We start from the raw sequence: 20138 nt of genomic DNA on the forward strand, positions 1-20138 counted from the left end.
ACACCCCTACAGTGGTTCCTCATTTAAAAGTAGCATCATACTGCAGAGCAGCTTGCAGGATGCTGGGGTACAGTACAGCATGTTACAGTGCTTGACGTCAAGAGTATTTTACTGTCAGCCATTGTTGCCGTTAATGCTCGTTGAAACCACCAGCGGGCATCTTTGAGGGCGTCTTCATAAAGCTTTGCTTACTTCCCCAAATAATCCTACAGAGGTCCATGTAGACCAGACGTTTTGATTGCTGTACCCTATCAGAGGTCCATGTAGACCAGACGTTTTGATTGCTGTACCCTATCAGAGGTGCATGTAGACCAGACGTTTTGATTGCTGTACCCTATCAGAGGTCCATGCAGGCCAGACGTTTTGATTGCTGTACCCTATCAGAGGTGCATGTAGACCAGACGTTTTGATTGCTGTACCCTATCAGAGGTTCATGTAGACCAGACGTTTTGATTGCTGTACCCTATCAGAGGTGCATGTAGACCAGACGTTTTGATTGCTGTACCCTATCAGAGGTTTATGTAGACCAGACGTTTTGATTGCTGTACCCTATCAGAGGTTCATGTAGACCAGCTGTTTTTATTGCTGTACCCTATCAGAGGTTCATGTAGACCAGAGGGTTTGATTGCTGTACCCTATCAGAGGTGCATGTAGACCAGACGTTTTGATTGCTGTACCCTATCAGAGGTGCATGTAGACCAGACGTTTTGATTGCTGTACCCTATCAGAGGTTTATGTAGACCAGACGTTTTGATTGCTGTACCCTATCAGAGGTTCATGTAGACCAGCCGTTTTTATTGCTGTACCCTATCAGAGGTTCATGTAGACCAGAGGGTTTGATTGCTGTACCCTATCAGAGGTTCATGTAGACCAGACGTTTTGATTGCTGTACCCTATCAGAGGTTCATGTAGACCAGAGGGTTTGATTGCTGTACCCTATCAGAGGTTCATGTAGACCAGACGTTTTGATTGCTGTACCCTATCAGAGGTTCATGTAGACCAGAGGGTTTGATTGCTGTACCCTATCAGAGATCCATGTAGACTAGACGTTTTGATTGCTGTACCCTATCAGAGGTTCATGTAGACCAGAGGGTTTGATTGCTGTACCCTATCAGAGATCCATGTAGACTAGACGTTTTGATTGCTGTACCCTATCAGAGATCCATGTAGACTAGACGTTTTGATTGCTGTACCCTATCAGAGGTTCATGTAGACCAGAGGGTTTGATTGCTGTACCCTATCAGAGATCCATGTAGACTAGACGTTTTGATTGCTGTACCCTATCAGAGGTTCATGTAGACCAGAGGGTTTGATTGCTGTACCCTATCAGAGATCCATGTAGACCAGACGTTTTGATTGCTGTACCCTATCAGAGATCCATGTAGACTAGACGTTTTGATTGCTGTACCCTATCAGAGATCCATGTAGACTAGACGTTTTGATTGCTGTACCCTATCAGAGGTTCATGTAGACCAGAGGGTTTGATTGCTGTACCCTATCAGAGATCCATGTAGACTAGACGTTTTGATTGCTGTACCCTATCAGAGATCCATGTAGACTAGACGTTTTGATTGCTGTACCCTATCAGAGATCCATGTAGACCAGACGTTTTGATTGCTGTACCCTATCAGAGATCCATGTAGACCAGACGTTTTGATTGCTGTACCCTATCAGAGATCCATGTAGACCAGACGTTTTGATTGCTGTACCCTATCAGAGATCCATGTAGACCAGACGTTTTGATTGCTGTACCCTATCAGAGATCCATGTAGACCAGACGTTTTGATTGCTGTACCCTATCAGAGATCCATGTAGACTAGACGTTTTGATTGCTGTACCCTATCAGAGATCCATGTAGACCAGACGTTTTGATTGCTGTACCCTATCAGAGATCCATGTAGACCAGACGTTTTGATTGCTGTACCCTATCAGAGATCCATGTAGACCAGACGTTTTGATTGCTGTACCCTATCAGAGATCCATGTAGACCAGACGTTTTGATTGCTGTACCCTATCAGAGATCCATGTAGACCAGACGTTTTGATTGCTGTACCCTATCAGAGGTTCATGTAGACCAGAGGGTTTGATTGCTGTACCCTATCAGAGATCCATGTAGACTAGACGTTTTGATTGCTGTACCCTATCAGAGATCCATGTAGACTAGACGTTTTGATTGCTGTACCCTATCAGAGATCCATGTAGACCAGACGTTTTGATTGCTGTACCCTATCAGAGATCCATGTAGACCAGACGTTTTGATTGCTGTACCCTATCAGAGATCCATGTAGACCAGAGGGTTTGATTGCTGTACCCTATCAGAGATCCATGTAGACTAGACGTTTTGATTGCTGTACCCTATCAGAGATCCATGTAGACTAGACGTTTTGATTGCTGTACCCTATCAGAGATCCATGTAGACCAGACGTTTTGATTGCTGTACCCTATCAGAGATCCATGTAGACTAGACGTTTTGATTGCTGTACCCTATCAGAGATCCATGTAGACTAGACGTTTTGATTGCTGTACCCTATCAGAGGTTCATGTAGACCAGACGTTTTGATTGCTGTACCCTATCAGAGATCCATGTAGACCAGACGTTTTGATTGCTGTACCCTATCAGAGGTCCATGTAGACTAGACGTTTTGATTGCTGTACCCTATCAGAGGTCCATGTAGACCAGACGTTTTGATTGCTGTACCCTATCAGAGGTTCATGTAGACTAGACGTTTTGATTGCTGTACCCTATCAGAGGTCCATGCAGGCCAGACGTTTTGATTGCTGTACCCTATCAGAGGTCCATGTAGACCAGACGTTTTGATTGCTGTACCCTATCAGAGGTTCATGTAGACTAGACGTTTTGATTGCTGTACCCTATCAGAGGTTCATGTAGACTAGACGTTTTGATTGCTGTACCCTATCAGAGATCCATGTAGACCAGACGTTTTGATTGCTGTACCCTATCAGAGGTCCATGTAGACTAGACGTTTTGATTGCTGTACCCTATCAGAGGTGCATGTAGACTAGACGTTTTGATTGCTGTACCCTATCAGAGGTCCATGTAGACTAGACGTTTTGATTGCTGTACCCTATCAGAGGTCCATGTAGACTAGACGTTTTGATTGCTGTACCCTATCAGAGGTGCATGTAGACTAGACGTTTTGATTGCTGTACCCTATCAGAGGTCCATGTAGACTAGACGTTTTGATTGCTGTACCCTATCAGAGGTCCATGTAGACTAGACGTTTTGATTGCTGTACCCTATCAGAGGTCCATGTAGACTAGACGTTTTGATTGCTGTACCCTATCAGAGGTCCATGTAGACTAGACGTTTTGATTGCTGTACCCTATCAGAGGTCCATGTAGACCAGATGTTTTGATTGCTGTACCCTATCTGAAAGAGCATAACAACATCATGAATTTCCTTGACAGGAAGCAACCCATAGCCTCAGCTACTATAGCACAGAGAAATACATCTTAAAACACGCTATTCTGTTCTTTTGAAATAAACTGTCTTAGTATCATGTTTTGTCTTTTATGATCTTGATCTAAATGTAGGCCTACTGCTAGAGTGTAAAATACACATATTTAGGTCAATTCAGGGACAGGTGGGTTCAAAGTTATAATTGTAATGACATAGAGCTGTAGGACTGTTTAGTGCAGCTGTCTGAACATAACTTACATACTGGCCTGAAGGCCTACTTCAATATACTGTAGATCAATCAATCATTCATGAATGTGTGCATGTCATCACCTCAGATAGCACACATACATGTCCCCTGTGGGATTCAAACCCACAACCGTGGTGTTGTCAGCACCATGCTCTACCAACTGAGCTACACGGGACTGGACTAGGCTTTGAGTGATTTTGTTTGTGGGTAAAATGAAGAGAGAAGTAGTTCATGTCTAGTTAATGAGGATATTGAGTGATTTTGTTTGTGGGTAAAATGAAGAGAGAAGTAGTTCATGTCTAGTTAATGAGGATATTGAGTGATTTTGTTTGTAGGTAAAATGAAGAGAGAAGTAGTTCATGTCTAGTTAATGAGGATATTGAGTGATTTTGTTTGTGGGTAAAATGAAGAGAGAAGTAGTTCATGTCTAGTTAATGAGGATATTGAGTGATTTTGTTTGTAGGTAAAATGAAGAGAGAAGTAGTTCATGTCTAGTTAATGAGGATATTGAGTGATTTTGTTTGTAGGTAAAATGAAGAGAGAAGTAGTTCATGTCTAGTTAATGAGGATATTGAGTGATTTTGTTTGTAGGTAAAATGAAGAGAGAAGTAGTTCATGTCTAGTTAATGAGGATATTGAGTGATTTTGTTTGTAGGTAAAATGAAGAGAGAAGTAGTTCATGTCTAGTTAATGAGGATATTGAGTGATTTTGTTTGTGGGTAAAATGAAGAGAGAAGTAGTTCATGTCTAGTTAATGAGGATATTGAGTGATTTTGTTTGTAGGTAAAATGAAGAGAGAAGTAGTTCATGTCTAGTTAATGAGGATATTGAGTGATTTTGTTTGTGGGTAAAATGAAGAGAGAAGTAGTTCATGTCTAGTTAATGAGGATATTGAGTGATTTTGTTTGTGGGTAAAATGAAGAGAGAAGTAGTTCATGTCTAGTTAATGAGGATATTGAGTGATTTTGTTTGTGGGTAAAATGAAGAGAGAAGTAGTTCATGTCTAGTTAATGAGGATATTGAGTGATTTTGTTTGTGGGTAAAATGAAGAGAGAAGTAGTTCATGTCTAGTTAATGAGGATATTGAGTGATTTTGTTTGTGGGTAAAATGAAGAGAGAAGTAGTTCATGTCTAGTTAATGAGGATATTGAGTGATTTTGTTTGTAGGTAAAATGAAGAGAGAAGTAGTTCATGTCTAGTTAATGAGGATATTGAGTGATTTTGTTTGTAGGTAAAATGAAGAGAGAAGTAGTTCATGTCTAGTTAATGAGGATATTGAGTGATTTTGTTTGTAGGTAAAATGAAGAGAGAAGTAGTTCATGTCTAGTTAATGAGGATATTGAGTGATTTTGTTTGTGGGTAAAATGAAGAGAGAAGTAGTTCATGTCTAGTTAATGAGGATATTGAGTGATTTTGTTTGTGGGTAAAATGAAGAGAGAAGTAGTTCATGTCTAGTTAATGAGGATATTGAGTGATTTTGTTTGTGGGTAAAATGAAGAGAGAAGTAGTTCATGTCTAGTTAATGAGGATATTGAGTGATTTTGTTTGTGGGTAAAATGAAGAGAGAAGTAGTTCATGTCTAGTTAATGAGGATATTGAGTGATTTTGTTTGTGGGTAAAATGAAGAGAGAAGTAGTTCATGTCTAGTTAATGAGGATATTGAGTGATTTTGTTTGTGGGTAAAATGAAGAGAGAAGTAGTTCATGTCTAGTTAATGAGGATATTGAGTGATTTTGTTTGTGGGTAAAATGAAGAGAGAAGTAGTTCATGTCTAGTTAATGAGGATATTGAGTGATTTTGTTTGTGGGTAAAATGAAGAGAGAAGTAGTTCATGTCTAGTTAATGAGGATATTGAGTGATTTTGTTTGTGGGTAAAATGAAGAGAGAAGTAGTTCATGTCTAGTTAATGAGGATATTGAGTGATTTTGTTTGTGGGTAAAATGAAGAGAGAAGTAGTTCATGTCTAGTTAATGAGGATATTGAGTGATTTTGTTTGTGGGTAAAATGAAGAGAGAAGTAGTTCATGTCTAGTTAATGAGGATATTGAGTGATTTTGTTTGTGGGTAAAATGAAGAGAGAAGTAGTTCATGTCTAGTTAATGAGGATATTGAGTGATTTTGTTTGTGGGTAAAATGAAGAGAGAAGTAGTTCATGTCTAGTTAATGAGGATATTGAGTGATTTTGTTTGTAGGTAAAATGAAGAGAGAAGTAGTTCATGTCTAGTTAATGAGGATATTGAGTGATTTTGTTTGTGGGTAAAATGAAGAGAGAAGTAGTTCATGTCTAGTTAATGAGGATATTGAGTGATTTTGTTTGTAGGTAAAATGAAGAGAGAAGTAGTTCATGTCTAGTTAATGAGGATATTGAGTGATTTTGTTTGTAGGTAAAATGAAGAGAGAAGTAGTTCATGTCTAGTTAATGAGGATATTGAGTGATTTTGTTTGTGGGTAAAATGAAGAGAGAAGTAGTTCATGTCTAGTTAATGAGGATATTGAGTGATTTTGTTTGTAGGTAAAATGAAGAGAGAAGTAGTTCATGTCTAGTTAATGAGGATATTGAGTGATTTTGTTTGTGGGTAAAATGAAGAGAGAAGTAGTTCATGTCTAGTTAATGAGGATATTGAGTGATTTTGTTTGTGGGTAAAATGAAGAGAGAAGTAGTTCATGTCTAGTTAATGAGGATATTGAGTGATTTTGTTTGTAGGTAAAATGAAGAGAGAAGTAGTTCATGTCTAGTTAATGAGGATATTGAGTGATTTTGTTTGTGGGTAAAATGAAGAGAGAAGTAGTTCATGTCTAGTTAATGAGGATATTGAGTGATTTTGTTTGTGGGTAAAATGAAGAGAGAAGTAGTTCATGTCTAGTTAATGAGGATATTGAGTGATTTTGTTTGTGGGTAAAATGAAGAGAGAAGTAGTTCATGTCTAGTTAATGAGGATATTGAGTGATTTTGTTTGTGGGTAAAATGAAGAGAGAAGTAGTTCATGTCTAGTTAATGAGGATATTGAGTGATTTTGTTTGTAGGTAAAATGAAGAGAGAAGTAGTTCATGTCTAGTTAATGAGGATATTGAGTGATTTTGTTTGTGGGTAAAATGAAGAGAGAAGTAGTTCATGTCTAGTTAATGAGGATATTGAGTGATTTTGTTTGTGGGTAAAATGAAGAGAGAAGTAGTTCATGTCTAGTTAATGAGGATATTGAGTGATTTTGTTTGTGGGTAAAATGAAGAGAGAAGTAGTTCATGTCTAGTTAATGAGGATATTGAGTGATTTTGTTTGTAGGTAAAATGAAGAGAGAAGTAGTTCATGTCTAGTTAATGAGGATATTGAGTGATTTTGTTTGTGGGTAAAATGAAGAGAGAAGTAGTTCATGTCTAGTTAATGAGGATATTGAGTGATTTTGTTTGTAGGTAAAATGAAGAGAGAAGTAGTTCATGTCTAGTTAATGAGGATATTGAGTGATTTTGTTTGTAGGTAAAATGAAGAGAGAAGTAGTTCATGTCTAGTTAATGAGGATATTGAGTGATTTTGTTTGTGGGTAAAATGAAGAGAGAAGTAGTTCATGTCTAGTTAATGAGGATATTGAGTGATTTTGTTTGTGGGTAAAATGAAGAGAGAAGTAGTTCATGTCTAGTTAATGAGGATATTGAGTGATTTTGTTTGTGGGTAAAATGAAGAGAGAAGTAGTTCATGTCTAGTTAATGAGGATATTGAGTGATTTTGTTTGTGGGTAAAATGAAGAGAGAAGTAGTTCATGTCTAGTTAATGAGGATATTGAGTGATTTTGTTTGTAGGTAAAATGAAGAGAGAAGTAGTTCATGTCTAGTTAATGAGGATATTGAGTGATTTTGTTTGTAGGTAAAATGAAGAGAGAAGTAGTTCATGTCTAGTTAATGAGGATATTGAGTGATTTTGTTTGTGGGTAAAATGAAGAGAGAAGTAGTTCATGTCTAGTTAATGAGGATATTGAGTGATTTTGTTTGTGGGTAAAATGAAGAGAGAAGTAGTTCATGTCTAGTTAATGAGGATATTGAGTGATTTTGTTTGTGGGTAAAATGAAGAGAGAAGTAGTTCATGTCTAGTTAATGAGGATATTGAGTGATTTTGTTTGTGGGTAAAATGAAGAGAGAAGTAGTTCATGTCTAGTTAATGAGGATATTGAGTGATTTTGTTTGTGGGTAAAATGAAGAGAGAAGTAGTTCATGTCTAGTTAATGAGGATATTGCTGTACCATCAGGTTGTTAAAAGAACTCCAGCACAGAGAAGAGAAGAGGAGTCTTGAATAATGAAACGATAAATAAACCGCAACATGACGGCTAAAGCAACTGAATTCAACTGTTATTAATCTTGGCTTTACTAAAGACTTTTAAACCATTTTTTGTTAGAATAGACCATATGGGATTGATTCTAATTTGTTAGTAAGTTATTCTTGTGTTTGTTGCGTTTCCGCTGTTAGAAATGGTCAGAGAAAAGATGATTCAGGCGTACTGTAATAAGCAGGCAGAGCTTGCTCCTCCTACCCTCCCTGATCTCCGTCTTCACGTCATTATCATTAGTAGATAAACATCCATTAAACATCATTAAACAACCATTAATACATTTCAAGTCCCTAAAAATAGAATAGTCTATTGTCTTGCTAATAGCCCGTCATGGGTGGATGGATTGTTGACTCTGCCTGTCGGAGGTGGAGTTCCAGAGCTCGCTGGTGTGCCTGGCATGGATTGTGACTCCCATCTCGTTCCTCGCCCTCTTCAACGCCTCATTCTCCGCCTGGCTCTCCGTCAGTACCGCCTGGCTCTGGACCAATGCATCAGCTGTCGCTCGTATCTCTGCCCTCAGAGAATGTTTCTCTTTCTGCTGGTCTGCCTTCAGTGACTCCATCTCCGTCTTTAAAGTTTGAATCTGATCCGTGTGCACCTTCATCAGAGGAGCGGAATGGTACCGCCCAGAGCCCCCATCCATTACAGTGGGCTATGATAGAAACAGCAGGTAAATGATGAATTACAAGTGACTCCGACACACAAATGCTGAGTACAGAAACACATTTTAACACTCTAGCAAAACGCATCTCTTTGTTGGGAACCATGCGTTTTTTCCGGTGTGCCCCGTTGTCCAGCCCTTTGTCCACTGATCTCCACGGATGGTTGTCGGCATGGTTGTATGCTCTGCAAACACACGCTCACGTTTTCAGTGCACAATTATCGATTTTATTACACAGTATGCCTACACATTGATGGGCTATTTTCTTGTATAGAAAATGCACTGAAACCAAAATACCTTTAGTTTCAGTGATCCTCTCAGCCCCGTCTCGTTTTCAAGTCCTCTGGTGGTTCCAGTCCTAACCCTGGAGCGGGTAGCACCATAGAAAGAAGCTGGTGGTTCCAGTCCTAACCCTGGAACGGGTAGCACCATAGAAAGAAGCTGGTGGTTACAGTCCTAACCCTGGAACGGGTAGCACCATAGAAAGAAGCTGGTGGTTACAGTCCTAACCCTGGAACGGGTAGCACCATAGAAAGAAGCTGGTGGTTCCAGTCCTAACCCTGGAACGGGTAGCACCATAGAAAGAAGCTGGTGGTTACAGTTCTAACCCTGGAACGGGTAGCACCATAGAAAGAAGCTGGTGGTTACAGTCCTAACCCTGGAACGGGTAGCACCATAGAAAGAAGCTGGCTCGCTGAAAACTATGTCCATTCGGGCTGTTCTCTTTGGTCTCAATGAAACAATTCTGAGATAAACAGATGCTTTTTGAATGGTAACTGTGTTGAGGGCGGAGTTTGAGGCGGGGTGAGGAGTCCTGGAAAGGTGTGACTCCAGGTTACAATAGGCCATCAGTCTACAGCAGACCTCCCACTGTCCTCACTGGGATTATGCAGTAACACATAATGTAGCATCAGGACCAGGATCTCTATTCAGTTAAGTCAGCAGGGCTTTCAGGAGGAATGGAAACGTTTCCAAAATACTATTAGACTTGGGGGGGATTACGGTCACGGACAGTGATCTTCTCACAAACACTATCGTCAGACTCCTGTGTTACATAGTCCAGTTACAGCTTCTTCTGACAAAGTAGAAACCAAAAAAATGTGTCTTTTTTTTTGAGTGTGAGCGCGGGACAGAGGAAGAGCGATTCTTACGCTGTTGTTTTAAATTCAATCACTCTCTTCTTCTTCCTCCTCATCATTCAGTTCATTCAAATTCAATTGGAATACATTTTGTCTCTCCCGTTCAACAACTCCAAATCGCTTCTGCGTGTGCTCCAAAGGGATAACTTTGACATAACATGATATAGGTTGGTGAAATAATCAACCCTCTACACACTCACCTGTCACCCTCAGGACCTGGGGATCACACCCACGTATAGCTCCAGCAGGCTGACGTTAGAGCCTATTCCCCTGAGAGAGAGTGAAAGAAGACCCGGCTCTACGTATTTGACTAGTTTGTGACTCACTGACTCCGTCCCCCGGTTAGAGGGGACTAGGGGACAGCCGAGGGTGACGGGGGAGTGTGTAGAGAGTTCCCCTGAGAGGCCTGATCAGCTCCAGCAGCAGATCCCACAGGGAGTCACGGGAACTACATCCACACACAGGAGAACATGAACGTGGGGATGAAAAGTGGGAAAGGTAGTGGTTCTGTAATGGACAGAAACAGAGGGAATGAATACACACATACCCAATGACTACAGCAGGGCACAAAGGCACAGATACAGAATGTTCCAGAATACAGCAGTAATGACTGTATAGATTACATATGCCACCTGCAGAGTATTACACCACACAGTAAACTCAGAAGGGCCACATGCAATAGACAACAGTAGTAACGAACTATGAAGAACAATATACACACGTCACACAACTCACTTTGGGCAGCACTCCAACCCTTCCAGAGAAATGAGTGAGTCCAGTTGTTGACGGGCAGAGACAGAGATGTTGCTCTCTGCCACTGCTTGAGGGAGACTGACAGTATTGTTAGAGACAGAGATGTTGCTCTCTGCCACTGCTTGAGGGAGACTGACAGTATTGTTAGAGACAGAGATGTTGCTCTCTGCCACTGCTTGAGGGAGACTGACAGTATTGTTAGAGACAGAGATGTTGCTCTCTGCCACTGCTTGAGGGAGACTGACAGTATTGTTAGAGACAGAGATGTTGCTCTCTGCCACTGCTTGAGGGAGACTGACAGTATTGTTAGAGACAGAGATGTTGCTCTCTGCCACTGCTTGAGGGAGACTGACAGTATTGTTAGAAACAGAGATGTTGCTCTCTGCCACTGCTTGAGGGAGACTGACAGTATTGTTAGAAACAGAGATGTTGCTCTCTGCCACTGCTTGAGGGAGACTGACAGTATTGTTAGAGGACAGAGATGTTGCTCTCTGCCACTGCTTGAGGGAGACTGACAGTATTGTGTGACCTGCAGAGTCAAGAGGACGGGGAGATGTCCAGCCCACTAGTAACCTCCCTAGCAACCTATCAGAGCACAGGTCATTCAGATCAGAGAGAGTTTGAGAGGCAGGTTTATCTAGATCAGTGTTTCTCAGCTGGTTTTGCCCGGGGACCCAAATTTGACAATGACGAGTCGCGACCCAATATTATGGACTGTCGACGATGACCTTTTGTAATGTTGTATTGCAGCTGCCTTCTTGGGCAGGTTTCACTTGCAAAATAGACTGTCTCACATTCTGGTGGTAAAGCAAGTCATTACTCAGCCATATTAACTGAGAAAACATTTATCAGGTCAGGAGAATGAGCCATTTAATTAGGAGACCAGGTCAGGAGTGGCTGTAATACATGATCAGAATCAGAACATCAAAACCAGTCCAATAATGTTAATGAACAGTAACACACCAGTCCTATAATGTTAATGAACAGTAACACACACCAGTCCTATAATGTTAATGAACAGTAACACACCAGTCCTATAATGTTAATGAACAGTAACACACCAGTCCTATAATGTTAATGAACAGTAACACACCAGTCCTATAATGTTAATGAACAGTAACACACCAGTCCTATAATGTTAATGAACAGTAACACACCAGTCCTATAATGTTAATGAACAGTAACACACCAGTCCTATAATGTTAATGAACAGTAACACACCAGTCCTATAATGTTAATGAACAGTAACACACCAGTCCTATAATGTTAATGAACAGTAACACACCAGTCCTACAATGTTAATGAACAGTAACACACCAGTCCTATAATGTTAATGAACAGTAACACACCAGTCCTACAATGTTAATGAACAGTAACACACCAGTCCTATAATGTTAATGAACAGTAACACACCAGTCCTATAATGTTAATGAACAGTAACACACCAGTCCTATAATGTTAATGAACAGTAACACACCAGTCCTATAATGTTAATGAACAGTAACACACACCAGTCCTATAATGTTAATGAACAGTAACACACCAGTCCTATAATGTTAATGAACAGTAACACACCAGTCCTATAATGTTAATGAACAGTAACACACCAGTCCTATAATGTTAATGAACAGTAACACACACCAGTCCTATAATGTTAATGAACAGTAACACACCAGTCCTATAATGTTAATGAACAGTAACACACACCAGTCCTATAATGTTAATGAACAGTAACACACCAGTCCTATAATGTTAATGAACAGTAACACACCAGTCCTATAATGTTAATGAACAGTAACACACACCAGTCCTATAATGTTAATGAACAGTAACACACCAGTCCTATAATGTTAATGAACAGTAACACACCAGTCCTATAATGTTAATGAACAGTAACACACCAGTCCTATAATGTTAATGAACAGTAACACACCAGTCCTATAATGTTAATGAACAGTAACACACCAGTCCTATAATGTTAATGAACAGTAACACCACCAGTCCTATAATGTTAATGAACAGTAACACACCAGTCCTATAATGTTAATGAACAGTAACACACCAGTCCTATAATGTTAATGAACAGTAACACACCAGTCCTATAATGTTAATGAACAGTAACACACCAGTCCTATAATGTTAATGAACAGTACACACACCAGTCCTATAATGTTAATGAACAGTAACACACACCAGTCCTATAATGTTAATGAACAGTAACACACCAGTCCTATAATGTTAATGAACAGTAACACACCAGTCCTATAATGTTAATGAACAGTAACACACCAGTCCTATAATGTTAATGAACAGTAACACACCAGTCCTATAATGTTAATGAACAGTAACACACCAGTCCTATAATGTTAATGAACAGTAACACACCAGTCCTATAATGTTAATGAACAGTAACACACCAGTCCTATAATGTTAATGAACAGTAACACACACCAGTCCTATAATGTTAATGAACAGTAACACACCAGTCCTATAATGTTAATGAACAGTAACACACCAGTCCTATAATGTTAATGAACAGTAACACACACCAGTCCTATAATGTTAATGAACAGTAACACACCAGTCCTATAATGTTAATGAACAGTAACACACACCAGTCCTATAATGTTAATGAACAGTAACACACCAGTCCTATAATGTTAATGAACAGTAACACACCAGTCCTATAATGTTAATGAACAGTAACACACCAGTCCTATAATGTTAATGAACAGTAACACACACCAGTCCTATAATGTTAATGAACAGTAACACACACCAGTCCTATAATGTTAATGAACAGTAACACACACCAGTCCTATAATGTTAATGAACAGTAACACACCAGTCCTATAATGTTAATGAACAGTAACACACCAGTCCTATAATGTTAATGAACAGTAACACACTAGTCCTATAATGTTAATGAACAGTAACACACCAGTCCTATAATGTTAATGAACAGTAACACACCAGTCCTATAATGTTAATGAACAGTAACACACACCAGTCCTATAATGTTAATGAACAGTAACACACCAGTCCTATAATGTTAATGAACAGTAACACACACCAGTCCTATAATGTTAATGAACAGTAACACACCAGTCCTATAATGTTAATGAACAGTAACACACCAGTCCTATAATGTTAATGAACAGTAACACACACCAGTCCTATAATGTTAATGAACAGTAACACACCAGTCCTATAATGTTAATGAACAGTAACACACACCAGTCCTATAATGTTAATGAACAGTAACACACCAGTCCTATAATGTTAATGAACAGTAACACACCAGTCCTATAATGTTAATGAACAGTAACACACACCAGTCCTATAATGTTAATGAACAGTAACACACCAGTCCTATAATGTTAATGAACAGTAACACACACCAGTCCTATAATGTTAATGAACAGTAACACACACCAGTCCTATAATGTTAATGAACAGTAACACACCAGTCCTATAATGTTAATGAACAGTAACACACCAGTCCTATAATGTTAATGAACAGTAACACACCAGTCCTATAATGGTAATGAACAGTAACACACCAGTCCTATAATGGTAATGAACAGTAACACACCAGTCCTATAATGGTAATGAACAGTAACACACCAGTCCTATAATGTTAATGAACAGTAACACACACCAGTCCAATAATGTTAATGAACAGTAACACACCAGTCCTATAATGTTAATGAACAGTAACACACACCAGTCCTATAATGTTAATGAACAGTAACACACCAGTCCTATAATGTTAATGAACAGTAACACACACCAGTCCTATAATGTTAATGAACAGTAACACACCAGTCCTATAATGTTAATGAACAGTAACACACACCAGTCCTATAATGTTAATGAACAGTAACACACCAGTCCTATAATGTTAATGAACAGTAACACACACCAGTCCTATAATGTTAATGAACAGTACACACACCAGTCCTATAATGTTAATGAACAGTAACACACCAGTCCTATAATGTTAATGAACAGTAACACACACCAGTCCTATAATGTTAATGAACAGTAACACACCAGTCCTATAATGTTAATGAACAGTAACACACACCAGTCCTATAATGTTAATGAACAGTAACACACACCAGTCCCTATAATGTTAATGAACAGTAACACAAACCAGTGTTTATAATTGAGAAAACAACAGTCTTTAGGAATTCTTAATCATCCGTTACCATGTGAATAGTTTCACCACCTTGAAATGTTTTTTAAAGGTGTACGTTTTTAACCAGTACAATCAAATATAATATGAATGTATGAACTAATTAACCATAATAATTAACATAGTGAACAACAACTAATTAACCTGTTTATTTATTGTGTGTGTGTGTGTGTGTGTGTGTGTGTGTGTGTGTGTGTGTGTGTGTGTGTGTGTGTGTGACCTATCAGTGTGAAAACTGGATGTGGTTTCTGTAGTTTGATGAGTTCACTGAAGTCTGGGGAGATGGTTGACAGGGCAACTTGGAGGTCATGCTGTCTGTCCAGTTTGTTTCTGCTTTTAGTTTTCAGCAGGGCCATAGCAGAGAAGCCACTTCCACACAGACAGGTAGTGCTGAACGGCAGCATGGTTCATGACAGGCGAGAGCAGGATACTCTCCCATTACGCTGCAGCACAACTGTGGCAGTGTCATTTCCCGGGAAGCGCATGCTCAGTCCGCCATCAAATGACAGCTCCACCAGCAGATCCTTTTCGTTGCTTGGCAACGGGACGCTTCCTGTCTCCACTCGAAAGGGGTCACGTGTCCAGTCATCTAGTCCCCTGTTCTCCTACGGGAAGTAGTCGCTCTCCTCCGAAAAGTAGTCGCAAAACTTTCCCTGCAGCTCGACCAGATGATGTTTAAGGGTTTTTCTTCAGTGTGTCGCGGTGCGCTATGTTGATCAGATTCTGAGTCTCGAAATCAGCGTTGGGAAACATTGTCAATCCTCCCATTAGAAACATGATTTCCCCAAACAGTAAGCTTCAGCTTGAAGGCATCCACTTTGTCCCTCTGTTCAAATCGATTGTGCCCCCTCCTTTGCATCACATTGAGAGAATTCAGATGATCAGAAATATCCGAGCCATTCCTCACAATGGAAATGTTCATAAAAGCTGCCCAACAGTTTACCCCTGGAGAGCCAGCGGACCTCTGCATGATAAAGCCCCTGCTGGTGCTCGTTCCTCATATCCCCGCAGAAGGCCTGGAAACACCTGCTTAACGTGGAGCTTTTTTTTGATATAGTTGACTCGCTTGATCACATCCTGGAGAGTGGTGTGGAGCTCAGGCACCATGTCCTTCGCTGCCAAAGCCTCCCTGTGTAGGAAGCAGTGGTTCCAGGTCGCACTCGGTGCTCTGTCCAGGATCCTCTTTACTACCTCGGAGTGCTTTCCCGTCACGGCCGCTGCCCTATCAGTGGTCACACCGACGCATCCCAGGCCAGTCCCACGGAGCCCAGGTACATATCCACTGTGTTAAAGACAGCCTCTGCAGTGGTGGTGGTGGGCAAATCACCACTAAAAAAGGAACTGCTCCTCCAAGTTACTATCCCAGACGTGTCTGACATAGACCATTAGAACGGCATGGTTAGCCTCATCTGTGGATTCATCAGGCTGCAGTGCGTAATGGCCATTCGTACCGATGCTCTCTGATGTCTGGCGCGTCATGACCTCAGACAACGTCCTGGATTCTCCTCCTCGCCGTGTCATTGGATAGGGGTGTGGTTTGAAGTGTGTTGGCGGCTGACTCTCCCACGGGTTCAGTGCACATATCGATCACAGCAGGGAGTATGACATCCTCTGCACTGGTGGGGGCTTTTTTTGCACTTAGCAATACGCTGGGAGACAAGGTATGATGCGCAAAGCGCCTTTTCTCCTACCGTTCATACGTTGTTCAGTGAATCTTGTGAGGCCTCCAGACGCTGACATTTCCTTTTAAATAAAAGTCAGCCGTCTTATCTTTGTGGCTTGTATCTTGGTGCCCAGATGCCTTTTCAGTTTGGAGGGTTTCATGCTCTCATTAGCTACCAGCTGGCTGCATAGGACCCACTGCGGTCTACACTCACCCTGACTCTCTTCTATAAATGTAAAACCGTGTTGGATGAAGTCGGGGCGGTGTTCTCTGTTCTGACGGGGACCGGTGTTGTCTGTTCTGACGGGGACCAGGGTGTTGTCTGTTCTGACGGGGACCGGTGTTGTCTGTTCTGACGGGGACCGGTGTTGTCTGTTCTGACGGGGACCGGTGTTGTCTGTTCTGACGGGGACCGGTGTTGTCTGTTCTGACGGGGACCGGTGTTGTCTGTTCTGACGGGGACCGGTGTTGTCTGTTCTGACGGGGACCGGTGTTGTCTGTTCTGACGGGGACCGGTGTTGTCTGTTCTGACGGGGACCGGTGTTGTCTGTTCTGACGGGGACCGGTGTTGTCTGTCCTGACGGGGACCGGTGTTGTCTGTCCTGACGGGGACCGGTGTTGTCTGTTCTGACGGGGACCGGTGTTGTCTGTTCTGACGGGGACCGGTGTTGTCTGTTCTGACGGGGACGGTGTTCTCTGTTCTGACGGGGACCGGTGTTCTCTGTTCTGACGGGGACCGGTGTTGTCTGTTCTGACGGGGACCGGTGTTGTCTGTTCTGACAGGGACCGGTGTTGTCTGTTCTGACGGGGACCGGTGTTGTCTGTTCTGACAGGGACCGGTGTTCTCTGTTCTGACGGGGACCGGTGTTGTCTGTTCTGACGGGGACCAGGGTGTTGTCTGTTCTGACGGGGACCGGTGTTGTCTGTTCTGACGGGGACCGGTGTTGTCTGTTCTGACGGGGACCGGTGTTGTCTGCCTTGTTGTTGACATTGGAAGCAGCAGTAGATGAAGAGGGAGCCGCCCGTTTTCAAAATGTTACTCTGACAGCTGGCCTACATGAGTTGAATGACAGCTAACTATCCACATGTGCAATGCCTGCAGAACACATCTGCATAAGTTATCTGTCAATCAGAGGAAGATCTGTATTATCTGATTGGACGGGTCACATTTAAAGCTAAACGATGTTGCAGAATGACATTTTTGTTGGATCAGTGTGTCAAATCAAATGTTTATTGGTCACATACACACGTTTAGCAGATGTTATTGTGGGTGTAGCGAAATGCTTGTGTGTGTGTGTGTGTGTGTGTGTGTGTGTGTGGTGTGTGTGTGTGTGTGTGTGTGTGTGTGTGTGTGTGTCGAGAAATCTGTACATTTCATTGGATCAGTGTGTGTGGGGCGAGAACGATACTGTATTGGTCAGTGAGGGAGCGCAGCGAGAAAACCCTCCGAGTCTGAACGTAGCTAAACATTTCACCTCTGCGGACGCACTGCATCTGTTAAGTCAGCAACAATAAGCGAGTGCAGCGGTATCCTGTCAAAATAAAGGGTTTGGTGCGGCGGTTAGCTTTCAAAATAATGTTTTTATATTTTTTATATTCTTGCATAATAAGTCTCGTGACCCCTTAAAATCCTCCCATGGGGGTCACAACCCCCCAGTTGAGAATCACTGCTCTAGACTGTCGGGCTGCGGTCCTGGGGGGACCTGGCGGTCCTGGGGGGATGGGGGGATGCGGTCCTGGGGGGATGGGGTCCTGGGGGGATGCGGTCCTGGGGGGATGGGGTCCTGGGGGGATGCGGTCCTGGGGGGGATGGGGTCCTGGGGGGATGGGGAGTGGAGTGTACAGCTCCAGGCTGTGAGGTGCTGATAACAGTCACCAGCAGGGAATTAGTAACAGATCATCTTCCTCATGTTAGTCTCTCCATCTCTCTCTCCTGTTGTTCCTGACTGAACAGAGGATCCTCTCTCACTTCCTCAATTTATCACTGACATCATCACTAGAGGACAGTCTTCATTTATCAACAGGGTTTTATTCATTGACCCACCTCACTGAAAACGACAGTCGTACACAACATCCATTAGTTAGAATAACACTACTGTACTGAACACAGTGTGTATCTTCAACACAGTAGATAGAACCAAGCCAACATCAGCTGGTGTAGAATAGATCCACACACTCTGAGTCTCCTCATCAACTCTCTGTCTCTGTGGTGAAGGTGTGACATCATCATCACACTGTAGAGGTCTGATCTCTGTTTTATTCCAGTCTGGTTGAACAACTAACACATGATGATATAGATCCCACTGGCAGACTGAATCTGGAGGACAGATGGAGCTGTTGATTTACTGTGTGTGTGTGTGTGTGTGTGTGTGTGTGTGTGTGTGTGTGTGTGTGTGTGTGTGTGTGTGTGTTATCCACACTGCCCAGCTATATGTTCCCCCTCTGTCCCCACAGTAGAGCTGTAGTCTCCTCAGCCTCCCCGAGTGTCTCTCTGATCTGATGGGACTGTAGAGCTGTAGTCTCCTCAGCCTCCCTGAGTGTCTCTGATCTGATGGGACAGTAGAGCTGTAGTCTCCTCAGCCTCCCTGAGTGTCTCTGATCTGATGGGACTGTAGAGCTGTAGTCTCCTCAGCCTCCCTGAGTGTCTCTGATCTGATGGGACTGTAGAGCTGTAGTCTCCTCAGCCTCCCTGAGTGTCTCTCTGATCTGATGGGACTGTAGAGCTGTAGTCTCCTCAGCCTCCCTGAGTGTCTCTGATCTGATGGGACAGTAGAGCTGTAGTCTCCTCAGCCTCCCTGAGTGTCTCTCTGATCTGATGGGACTGTAGAGCTGTAGTCTCCTCAGCCTCCCTGAGTGTCTCTGATCTGATGGGACTGTAGAGCTGTAGTCTCCTCAGCCTCCCTGAGTGTCTCTCTGATCTGATGGGACTGTAGAGCTGTAGTCTCCTCAGCCTCCCTGAGTGTCTCTGATCTGATGGGACAGTAGAGCTGTAGTCTCCTCAGCCTCCCTGAGTGTCTCTGATCTGATGGGACTGTAGAGCTGTAGTCTCCTCAGCCTCCCTGAGTGTCTCTGATCTGATGGGACTGTAGAGCTGTAGTCTCCTCAGCCTCCCTGAGTGTCTCTGATCTGATGGGACAGTAGAGCTGTAGTCTCCTCAGCCTCCCTGAGTGTCTCTGATCTGATGGGACTGTAGAGCTGTAGTCTCCTCAGCCTCCCTGAGTGTCTCTCTGATCTGATGGGACTGTAGAGCTGTAGTCTCCTCAGCCTCCCTGAGTGTCTCTGATCTGATGGGACAGTAGAGCTGTAGTCTCCTCAGCCTCCCTGAGTGTCTCTGATCTGATGGGACTGTAGAGCTGTAGTCTCCTCAGTCTCCCTGAGTGTCTCTGATCTGATGGGACTGTAGAGAGAAGCAGAGGAACAGAACATGATGATGATGATGATGAGGATAGTGATGATGATGGTGATGTGTGTTTGGTCATCTCTGCTCTAATCGACCAAAGCTCCCAGTGACTCCCTGTGGACTCTGCTGCTGGAGCTGATCAGTCCTCTATGGGGAACTCTACACACTCACCTGTCACCCTCAGGATCTGGGATCACACCCACGTATAGCTCCAGTAGACTGACATTGTTGAGAGATCATCTTCCTCATGTTAGTCTCTCCGTCTCTCTCTCCTGTTGTTCCTGACTGAACAGAGGATCCTCTCTCACTTCCTCTATTTATCTCTGACATCATCACT

The 20138-nt window shown here is 42.4% G+C and overlaps 1 protein-coding gene and 1 non-coding gene across 2 annotated transcripts in view; one reads left to right on the forward strand and one right to left on the reverse strand.

The window, feature by feature from the left end:
* Positions 1 to 20138, forward strand: part of LOC106588401 (major histocompatibility complex class I-related protein 1) — a 33609-nt gene that overhangs the window by 10561 nt on the left and 2910 nt on the right. The window lies entirely within an intron of this gene.
* On the reverse strand, positions 3771 to 3844 carry trnav-gac (transfer RNA valine (anticodon GAC)). The gene has a single exon. It is a non-coding gene; the product is annotated as a tRNA-Val (tRNA).

Source organism: Salmo salar, chromosome 27, assembly GCF_965601325.2.
Source record: "Salmo salar chromosome 27, fSalSal1, whole genome shotgun sequence".
Classification (NCBI taxonomy): domain Eukaryota; kingdom Metazoa; phylum Chordata; class Actinopteri; order Salmoniformes; family Salmonidae; genus Salmo; species Salmo salar.